Genomic DNA, 12,732 nt, shown 5'->3' with positions numbered 1-12,732 from the left:
GAAATGAGACAAAACCTATGTAATTTAAACTTTATGATATAAATGATTTATGTTTGAAGTGTTAATTTAACAATTATTTTGTTCATACAAACAGTATTTTCTTGCAGATTAAAGCATATTTGATAAGTACAGTATTTATCTCATCCACCATTGTTTTTAAAATTAGAAAAAAAATTGTATTTTGAGACTTGTGAATAACATAATTTAATATTCATATTTTATCAGATTATGAAAATAATTATCATCATTCACATTATTTTCTTTATAAAACAACAATAACATATAATTTTAAATATCGAAAAAAAAGGTTACGGGAGGATAGCCCACCCCCAGTTTTACTCACCCATTAGAGGTATTATATAACTGTGCTTTAATAAAATATATATTTATAGAATTAATTGTGTTTATCAATCGGATTGAACGGCTCTAGCTAATGAGATGTAATAAATTATTACCGTATTAAACACGGTCACATTTTTTTGTACATTTTTTCCCCGAAACGAAAATTTAAAACATAATATTGTGCACACATTGTAATAATGGGGTGCCTACGTGAGACAGAATTCCAAAAATCGCTTGTAATGACATTGAATAACCAGCCAGTAAACGGTAGTCGTTTTATCCGATACCTAATGCACATTATAATCGGTCGCAACAACGTCCTATAATATAATAGTCTTAGTCTTAGAATTTGTACTTTCGTAAATTTGTATTAATTAATCAATTTCATTTTAAGCCCAATGGCCCATGCTGCCGAGGGTGTATATATATATATATAATAAAATATATATTATTGTTTTGCTCGCATCGCCGATGTAATTGTGGTTTATACCGCAGATTTCAGTCGGATCCACAACACCTCGTGGTCGTGCAAACTGCAGACTCGTGCAGGTGTCTGGCATAATATTATTATTATAATGTCTACTGCACTATTAATGTCCATAGTTGAAGATGATAATATTATCAAATATTTGGTTAACGGTAGTGAACGTTTTCCCTTATTTTTCCCGCGTGGGTATATAGGTTCATTATCGGGGTTAACACCGGAATGAGGTAAAAGGAGGTTAGGTGGCTCACCATCAGCATACTATTATTATAGTGACTGGGTTCTTGCGTTTTTTTTTTTTTTTTTACTTTTTTATATTAATATGTTTGGCTGAAATATGCGTGCGTATAATGCGTACATATTATATACCGGGGTGTATTTATTTTTGATTTATGACAACAATAAATTAGGGATACGAGTATTAACCGTCTTTAACAGGCTAATATTGAACTTCAATATAATAAAATACAAAATGCAGTAGCTGGTACACAATATTATAAACATATTTATACAATACGTCTTATTTATAAGCTTTTCCGATGTGTATATATATTTTTGTTTGAATCGGTAAGCATATTAACCGTCATAATATGAATGTAAACTTTTTCCATAAGCTTGTTTTTTATTTTTACCCTCTTAACAATACGAGAATGCACGCTCGATAAATACGTTTTGATATAGGTGCTGTTATTTATTCGTTTGTCAAAACTTTAAAGTTTTCCATTTTTTTCTTTTCATTTTTTTTTTTTTTTTTTTACTTCTATGACAAAAAGCTTACAAGTTGAATCATTAAGCACTTCAGAAACATAATATCTATACAGAAGTTTATGTGGATTTTTTAGGTTCAATTGAAAAATAAAATACACACAATTGTGACATTAATTTAAAAAAAAAAATGTATATCAATAAATACATTTTAACTTTGAATAAATTACAGAAGACTCTGGCCGTTCATTTGAACTACTTTAAAATAATACCATACTGTCTAATAATGTATGACGATGGAGGACATAGCGTGTTCCAATTTAATAATTATTGATATTTCAAAATGTACCCATACCTAACAATTAAATGTATCGATAGTAATGATAAAAATGATAGTTAAGTATCACATCATATTATTATATGGTCTTGCGTCCTTGCACAGAACAATGTAACAAATCAGCGTCATTATCATTTAAATTTATCATTCAATGGTTGAAAGCTCACTCTGGTGAATATCCGCAACAGTTACCTACCCGTTTTTCTTGATGCAAATAAAATGTAAATACATTCCGACAAGGCTCACCCTTAAACCATCACCTTACTGCCAAGCTGTGATTTTTTAATTTTGATAAATTGTTTTGGACGTACGTAACGTGTATTACTGTATTAGCTGTAATTAGCTGTATAACCCGACTACTTTAAATAACTTGTCTTTTCCTTTTTTTCCTTTAACTTTCGCCGTTAAAAAATAAATAAATACAAAGTATAGCTCTATTTTGGTTATCACTATCATTGCTTTATTAGTTTATCTCGGTGAAGTTGTTCAGTTTCAAACCAGCGTCGGTATATACCAATCTCTGTGAAATGATTCAACCGAGTTGAACAATAAATTCACCTGTAATTGATTTAATATAACACTTGGTGTATTTTCGAACGTGGTGAGAACTAGTCTCTAAACTTTCTTGATTTGGCCAATTTCGTTTTAGATGCTCTGGAAGAATTGTCGCAGATTATAGTTCGGTGACCGTAGAGGATTTCGGTGATTCATCTGGTACACTAAAGTGAGAACCTTATTAGAAAAGTCTTCCGACATCATTTTTGTGGAATTGAAAGGTGTTAATTAGAGCTTTGATTTGGAGCTAATAGAGGCAACGTGTATTATTTTTAATCATAAAGTAGGTGTAATATTTATCAAACTGATCAATTGATTATACATTTTAGTTCGTTGTGTACTTGAGTGAATACCATACGATCGAAGAAATAGTTTTCCTAACACAAGAAGTTGGCTGAATTTACTTTAAAATTTGATATTCATTTTGTTGAAAACTATTAAGATTTAAAAACGTAACACAGTCCAGGAAACACAGAACAAACGTGTGTATTGTTACGTTTTCCAATATTGAAAATTATGATAATTCATAACATTAAAGAACTAAATTACAGTGTGTATTTTCGTATTTATGACAATATATCTGAGGTTCCCGAGGTACGTCCGGGTTAGGGAGGCCACAATACTTTTATCGTGACTTAAAAAAAAAAATAAAAACACTGAGAAATTATTTTTAAGTTTGTTCAAGGTTAAATATATTTTGTAATATTATACACATACACGGTGACATTAAAAAAAAAAAAAAGGAATAGTTTTGGGTAATTTTTCTACTATACTTCATATACCTATATTCTGTTGTAATTGTATCGTTTAATTTACTGCAATATACGTAATTCGATTTCATAAAAAATCGAACCCACAAAACAAACTTAAATTTATAAAAATGTACACTCATTCGTAACACACTATCGTCCCTAATAATTTTGAACTAGCCAATATTTATATTCCTCGATCATTGGAATTAAGTCTACTTAAATACTATTGGATAACTTGTTTTCCCAACGGACTATGTCACCGTGGGTATTATTTCAGTAAAAAATACTTAATTTTATATTATTGTATAAAATCTAAAGGGTTGACTGCTGTCGTCTTGGAAATTATAATCGGTGATTTCAATCAAAGGTTCAGGACGAGTGTCGAGGGGTGACCGAGCCTAGGGTTTAAACAATTCATATTACAATAATAAAATCAAAGTAGGTATAAAAACAATAGTATTTGGTTTACTTTTATTTTATAATATCTAGATTTATAAAATATAAATATATATATACTGTACAACTTATATTTTTTATGACACAATCAATAAAATAATTATTTAAAATATATTTTGTGCTGTACGATGAGTGTTGAGTTGATTATGGTTGGGTGAGAGGCCTTCCATTGCAGACGCTTTTGACCATAAAAGTAAATGAAATACCTATTATTATATTATCGTGGTTGCGGAAACACATTCTCGATAAACATAATAAATACAAACTAGGTACTCACTTTTTCGCGGATTGTCAATATTTTTTCCGGGTAAATTGCTTGACAACAACGAAGTGCGCATAAATCCAACTATACTTCTCGGAACTGTTATCAAAAAATAACAAACGGGTTGTGCTCGATTTAAATAATTCGTAAAATTAAAATATATTATTTAACCGATTCGTTAGAAAACAAAAACTGTAGATAAATTACGTTTGACAGTTATTTCGAATTCATTTTAAAACTGTTTCAAGCTGTTGGAAATGTTTACGTTAACAGACTATCGAAAAAAGTTGTTTTGTCGTTTTATAGTTCAAAAAATATGTAAATTCGAATTGAAATGGCATCCACGCCATATAAATGGAATTAATTCGGTTTCACTGTCTATAGTCAAAACAACCTAATAACGACAAGTATAATAATTGGATCCTTGAACCATAGTATTATGTGATTTGCACAATTATTTTGAAAAAAAAATCGGTGACTTTTTTTCAAAAAGAAATAATCGTTTTAAGATATCATATAATTTCTATATACCTAACAAGAAATTATTTCATAAAGTGAATTAAAAACTAGAAAAACAAGCTGTATAGTGTATACCACTGAGCGTTTTATCCATCGAGGTTTTGTAGAAAAAGTTTATCTTTTCTGAAAATTCGCCGACAAATAGGGTTGCCCAAAGCACGACGTGCTGTACTTAATGGGAATTCATTTTTACCTATGTGCACGTCGAGCGTATGAATTCACTTTCAGTAGAAAAATAATAATATTATGTGAAATTCCGATCTGTATATAGTACCTATATTATAAGGACCGTCATCAGATGTCAAAAGAATCAACTCATTTAAAATGATTATAAAAAAATGTTAATGTACCTGAAAATATATAATATTAATAAGCAACAACCCTGATGTTAGTAAACAGTTATCTATAGTCTTGCAGTTGGTTCGTTTTCTTATTGTTCTCATATTAAACAACGAAAAAAAACATTAAGAAAATAAAATTGTACGGCACCCGAGTGTGGCCAATGCACATTGTATTGATGAGGGTTCGTGTTATTATAATAATATTATGACACGATTAATCGTCATCCATGTAACTTATGTCAATAGTTAAAAAAAATAATATTACACATCAATATACACATTTTCAATTCGACCAAAAACCATGGTTTCTAGCTGATGTTTAGGTTTCATTCCGTGCGGAGTAGGCATTTAATGTACAAACGTTAATAATATAATTTTATTATACCTGCAGGTACCCATGTGTCAGTGAAAACAGCTATAATAGTGACTAGACAGAATGACGACGGGCTGTGTTTTTTTTGTTGTTGTAAAAGTCCTCTTTCCGCCACTATACACAATAAGCATATTAAATCGTATGCAATAATAATAATATATATTATATAAGTGGAAACCGGGAAGTTATCTCGGTCATGATCCTTGTCTCGTAGATTTTGAATTTATAATCCGTAAAAAAAAAATGTGACTTGTGACAGCAACGAGATAGCAATGGAATGCGGTGTATGGGGGTATCTTGCGAGCATGACTGTCTATTGTATAATACCAATTACCTGGTAAGAACTTTTTTTTCAACCCTCGCCTATGGCACTTACCGCTTACCATACCCAATCAGCCGTGGTATAGTGTGGTATAATCGGCCCGGTGCGATCTTATAATCATTACGTTTCGACGTGCATAATCTCGAATCTATTACAGTATGGCGTTTTGCAAATCGTTCACGTCCGTTGTGATTGTATTACCAACGAATTGTTGTTGTATAATATTGCGTGTAATAGACCGATCATTAGCCGTTTCTAAAAAAAAAGTTATTCAAGTTTAAAAATTTAAAATTAGAATAAAAACCTTTTTTTGTGCTTGTGATATCGAAAAATTGAAAACAATATTGCACAATTTTAAATGTTCTTCTCTTCAGTCTTTTAAGTGTGAACATTTGGTTGCTTAGTTTAGTCTACAGACTATAAGTTGTTCTTACTTGCGAAAAATAATTTTCGCTATATTTTGCATTTTTTATTATATTATGTACCTACGTATGTGATTTGTAGTATAAAGTAAATTTTAAAATATTGATTATACGATAACATGAGATATTTTATAAAAAAAAACTAGATATTCGAAAGAAAATTGGTAGGGAGTCCTCGATTTCTAAAAGTTTTTCATCGGGGATAATATATTCTGGACCCGCTGTGACGTCAAATTTTTCAAGAAAGTGCCTCTCGCACGCGATGGATGGCTAGAAGAATATATTATTAGAATAACGATTTGTGCACTATGATGGTGAGGAAAACGACTGGTGGGGAGTGACAAAACTAAAATCGTACGACGTATGAAATATTATTTTGAATATCGAAAAACTGTTTTCTTTCTTGTATTTTATGACTCGCGTGCTATAACACTCTACTCCACCAGAAAATCGGACTTAAAGGACTATAGATTTATATCGTATTACATTACACGTTATTGTGTTGTCATATATATCGTACGGAAATTTCAAAAAAAAAAAAAAAAAATATCGTTACTGCTGTCGAATCTCGGTGACTAGGAGTCGTTACGTCAGGGGGAGGCGCGCCACTGGGCGCTCGAAAGTTGAAGTGGATTTTTTTCGTCAGACACACCGAGAATTGTCGCAGTCGCAGGCCCGCTTATATAACAACGCATCATAAAAGGCGAACGGTAACACGACGAACACGTGACTGTAATGTTATTATTCTATTATATATTTATACGGCAAGTATACTCACGTCAAACGTAATAATATTATAATACCTGATCCTCGTCCGCCGGGTTTCGTTCGATTCTCCGAATCCGTTCAAATGGTCCGTCAGTCAAACCGAAACTGTTTGCACATTTCGCAGCGGCCGGGGGAGTTGGACCGAGTATACGGTACCGATACCGATAATAATAATAACAACGCCCGTGGGCTTGGAAGGGGGGGGGATTGAGTGACTTATGGCGAGTTTTCCGAAACAGCTCGGGTGCGCAGAGCTAAACGCATTAATGCATCGTATAATATCATTATTATTATTATTATGCGGAACCGTACATGCGCGCGGCGACGGCTAATGGGTTTCGTGTGTTCCAAAAGTGTGTACAACATCCGGTGTAATTTAATCAACCGAACCGGTGTATCGCATCCCATTAATTCTGCAGCCAAGTCCGCGGGGCGGCGACTCGAAACCGGCGTGCCCGGGTAGGCGGTGGCGCGGGGGTGAGCGTGTGCGACGCGCAGAGACTTTAATAATTTCTTGGCGTGCTCGCCGCGGCCATTGTATTGTATAATGGGACGACGTCTGTAACACAATACACGACGACCGCGAGACCCGTGGTCCGTGGGCCGGTTTCGAGGAGGGGTTGGACGTCGTACGATATTAATATATTATATCGCATAGAGTTGACGCTATCGAGTTGAAAACATTTTTTGTGGCCGCGGTCGGTCGGCGGGGCTCGCGAAATAATCGCGAAAACAAATTTATTCCAATAAAGCCGGCTATATTTATATACGGTCCTCACGCGTGACTCGCAGTTACTGCGAATCGATTGTGTTCCATGCGATAAAAAATATATACAAAACAATATATTGATATCAACTGCGGACGTGCTGTGTATTTATTTACTAAATAACAAAAAAACACGGTTTTAAATTTGATTTTGATTTTTAACAACGAATATTTTTTTTTTTTTTTTCGTTCGTGATTATATAAATATGCAGATTATTTGTGTTAGCGTTTGTGATTGTTTTAACCTACCTGCGGATTGACGCGCAAACCCGAGTGTTTTTATCACAATGTCAATAAAGAGTTGTGGTTATAGTGTGTAATGTCTGTGTATACAATATGTAGGTACAGTAGTGTACACCACTATATGGTGCTAATGTTGTGCGGTTTAGTTTGTGGAAGGTTAAAAAAGTTGCCTTCACCACCGATTACATTTTATACCTATGTATTTAAGCGCATACGCACGATTTTACATTTTGGTCATTATAATAATTACGATCCACCCGACGACGGTACGTGTCGGTAAAAAAAGGATTACTGCATAGTCATCAAACGTCCCGCAGTCCCATAGATTCCTGGTAGTGTTTAAAATTTTGAGTTAGGTCGGTTGCATCAAAAAAAAAAAAAAAATACGTCACAGTTCAGTATGCAGAGATTTTCATATATTATAATATCACAATTGTGCGTCCAAATAAAAATGATAACGAAAAATAGACAGTAGTTTCCGAGTTAATATTATATTCTTCAAGGCGGCGCACTCGATATAATAGTCCGTATGATCATAGTTTTACACGAAATGTAAGACAACAGTGACTTTATTACGTTCGGTTGATATCTTTAGTAACTATATACATATACTAATTTTATCCAAGTATAGGTGGTCGGTACTTACTCGAGTTTACTTCGAAAAGATCAGAAATTGAAGACGCGTTATTGGAGGGCCCACTGATGCGTCCTCAGGAAGGAGCAATATTTAGGCGACATGCAATTTCGCTGCTGTCACCCGTGGCATTTGCGCATCAGTCGTCAATGATAATATTGGTGTGATTTTGTGTGCCCCGTGTGTGTATCGGGCTATTTACGCACACGCTGAACGTGCACACAAGTCAACAGTACCTGCGCCGACCAAAAATTAAACGTGTGCTTTTTTGCTCAAAACACGGTTCACAGGAAAAAAACTCTCGCTCGTCGTGGAGTGGTCTCGGTTCGATACATTTTTTTGTTCGTTAGTTAGAGGATAATTTCCTCCGGGCCCCACTGTGAACTTGGATTTTCGATTTTGTCGCTCATAACAAAACGCGATATACAAACAACAAAAGCTCGTGAAAATCGGTCGTATCAAAAATCGTACAACATACTGTTTAGAAATATAATTTTGAAAATCCGAGTTTAACGCGTCCTGTAAAAAGTGTTTTCTCTTTCGAAAAAAAAAAAATCATATCGAAATCTGACCGACCAAATTTTCGAGCAAAAAACAGGCGACGCGCAGGCCTCTCAAATGAATGTGCGGGAATGAGTGTGCCCGGCGGATCGCTTTGTATATGTACTCGTCCTGTAATATTGAAATATGACGTATAATATCGTATGTGTGACTATATAACGATAACACACAATATTACGGTTAAGGCACTCTGCTCTTCAACGTTTCGATTTCGTTCTCTGCGCAAATGTCGACGGTTGATATATTATAATAATATTATACGACGCGTTTTTAGTGTTTGTCGTCTCGCCGCATATTATACATAATATACGACGTAGTGTCCTGCAATATTTACGAGGATCGCGACAGCAAGTTGTTACGATGCGGTGGGCGACGAAAAACGCTTCACGGAAATATCATCGTCTGATATAGGTACGCCGCGTTTGTGTACAATGTCGTCTGAGTTTTAGAGCCCTTATAATAGTATGTTGTTGTATAAATAATACAGTTTATATCGTTTCTTCTCGACGATAGTTTATCGACTTGTCGCTGGCTCGCCACATTATTATAATAATGAGTTCGCTGTCGTTTCGATCGAAATTATTATTTGCTCATCGTCTGCAGCACTCTTCGCCGACAGTTTCGTAGTAGCACCTATATGTCCTACGCGGTACGATCGAATTATTACGTTTTTCGCTCGAATTAAATTCAAACATAGAAGCCGACCATACTCGGCTGTTTCTGCGATGCGTTTTTTTCGTAAACGTCACTGAAATCCTTTCGTCGGTTCCCCGATCAAATCATTCGGATTTCGTAGACTGTATACAACGCAATGATAACATTATTAAAACTTGAAGATTTCGCGCACAATTATAATTCGTGATCACCGCCAGCTGCAGCGTGAAGTATTTCGATTGTTATTAGAGCGTCGGCGAAAACCCATTTCCCGGCACATTCAATACGTTATTATTATAATTCGCACTAAAAGTTGTTTAGTCGAGAACTATATAACGTGTAGATGTAAGCTTGTTTAAACAGACAGGGACGACAGCGCCGGCTAAAAATATAGTGAAAAGAATGTCTGCTGTTTTAACGCGCACGCAGACAACGAACGGTGATCGCAACTCGTTGAAATTTCCATCGAGGAAGAACCGTCTGCGACATAAAAGTTATTTATGTACATTACACTCGCTTAAACGAATACTCATTATACCTACATATATATATATATATATATATGATACTGTCTAGAGTCTAATATACACCACTTTATCCCTCAAGACGTATTTACATAACACGCCGTTTATCTTTATTCGTTAAATTCCGATACAGAGAAATACCTCTGTGAAAATATAAATATTTCATAATATTCTAATATACGGAGCAGATCGGCGTGTAAAGTGACCAGTTGTTAGAGAATAATGTTTAAAATATGTGAGCTTGTTCGAACAGACAGACACGTCCGCGATGGCTAAACAAAACAGTGGGAAATAATTAATGTCTGCTATGCTTTGACGCACACCCTCTCAGACGACGATCGGTGAGATGGCAACTCGGCGAAATGTCCGTTGCGAGAGAATCGTCTGCTGCGACGTAAAAGTTATTTATATCATAATATATACTCACTTACACGTACATAATACCCATATCGTGGTACTCCAGTCAATAACCTATGTATATTGTATACATAACCTAACCTAACCTAAATATATGTATACTAGTTAATGCTCTACTTTATCCCTTAAGACGTGTTTTTACACTAGACCCGTAAGCGCCACATATCGTTTCATTAAATCCCGACACAGAAGAAAAAAATGTACGTGTACGAAAATCTGAATACACACGTTTCATATAATATTTTATTCATATCGAATATGATATTATATATTATATTACATAGACGGTTTTCTCTACTATACCTTGGAATCTATACTCATTGTATATTGTGTTGTACCGAATTCGGGGCGCCGACGGAGCAGATTGGTGTGTAAACACTGTCAAATTTAGAGAAATTAATATTTTATAGGTTCTCGTCGAATTCCGCCTTCGCCGTTGCAAGTCGTATAATAAAAGTTTGTTTTGCCGAGCAAATTGTCATCACGATAACGACACTAAAATTTCGTACGCAAAACACGGTTTTCGCGAAAGGTATTATCGTTGCTTGTGCGGGACGTGATGTTAAAATAATTTGTATTTTAAATAAACTCTAGAAATTAAGTAATTGGCAATAGTTGTCGTTTTCTACGGCAAAGTTGCAGTTTAACTAAAAATGCAAAAATTGTTTCGTAAAATAGTATTTATAATAGCTATTACACTATAGTCATACTATACTAACTTCAAATTTTTTTCACCGCCCCAAGGCACCGCCGAAATGGTCACGGTTGCGCCTTCTCGCCATCTGTTTACTTTATATATTATTATGCATTATTATACTAATAATCATGAGCCGTACGTGATAATATTTACGTCTGTTAAATTAATAACACATCTAAAGATTGTACTGAACATGTAGGTACGACACAATGTACAACTCGGAACGTGAAAGGAAAATATTGACTTTATTTTTATCGTTGGATTTTGTCGGTTTCAAAAAGTTAGTGGTTTCGCGCAGACAATTACATCGTTTGAGAAACTAACATTTTTATTTTTAATGATCAATAACTGATGGCGCACTATGGCACATTTCGACGATAGTACGGATGTTGAACAAGACTGACCTATGAGAATATATTATCATATATTATGCGTTAAAATAAGACAACCGGTGCGTGACGTGATCGATGTGTTTTTATTTAATTTGACTCGAAACAATAGTTGTTAATAATTATTGTTGGATATATGTGTAGAACTTACGGGGTGTTGAATGTGAGAGGGTGAATTGTGTTAGCGAAATATGTGAAATACGTCAGTCACATAGTCACCGACCCCAGACGGTCGTCTCAAATCATTTCCAGTGCTCAATTGCCGAACTTTCATTATAGTTAAAAACAGCCTCGGGAAATCATAACCTGCATAATGTACACCGTCAGTTATAATATATACCTACCGGTAAACGGAAAAAAAGTCTCCGGAAAACACTTTTTTTCCCTGATATCAGCTATACCAGGCAACCTTCGTTTGGATACAGACCTGCACAAAAATACGTAAAACCGGATGACCGGAAAACAATATGTTTGTTACACCGCGGGCCACCGCAGCTTTGTCGAGTATTTCAGATATAGGAACTATAAGAGACAATATATTATTGTCGATTTTAAAATTTTAAATGCGTTCTATAATGATATCGTACGATATACGACGATAAATCACAATAGGATTTAATAATAAATTGTGTAATAGCAGTTGGTCTATGGACGCATTTATTATTCGGGTGGCCGAATGAAACCTCATATTAAATTATATTATATCTCGACCGATATTTGCGGTTCAAAATTATCATTAAATAAATTATATACCAAGCGCACTATTTCTCTATACTGTTATGTTTACTGTTTACACTATTACACACACGCACACACACACACACACACACACATACTATATATAATATATATTTATTATTCATCTGTGGAAGTGTATTATAACATTATGACGTCACGGTGGCGCTCTTCAATTTCAATTCACTATTAAACGCGTATTGAAATATGCAGAGTGATTTACCAAACATGGGCTTATTCGCCGCTCCCCCCCTCCTTATACTCCACAATAATGCAGTTTTTCAAATTCCGATTTTTTAAAAATTTGACGGTACCTATACTATTGTCTATATGTTTAGGAATGATCGCCATATATGGGGAACTTAAATTCTGCACACTCGAAGGTGCGAAGCGCAGGAAAGCGGTATACCTATAATATTTGTCGCCGAAATGTCTACAGCTTTATGAGTGCTGATATGTTTAAACTGTGGTTGA

This window comes from Myzus persicae, unplaced genomic scaffold, assembly GCF_001856785.1.
Source record: "Myzus persicae strain clone G006 unplaced genomic scaffold, MPER_G0061.0, whole genome shotgun sequence".
Lineage (NCBI taxonomy): Eukaryota > Metazoa > Arthropoda > Insecta > Hemiptera > Aphididae > Myzus > Myzus persicae.
This window is presented reverse-complemented; position numbering follows the sequence as displayed.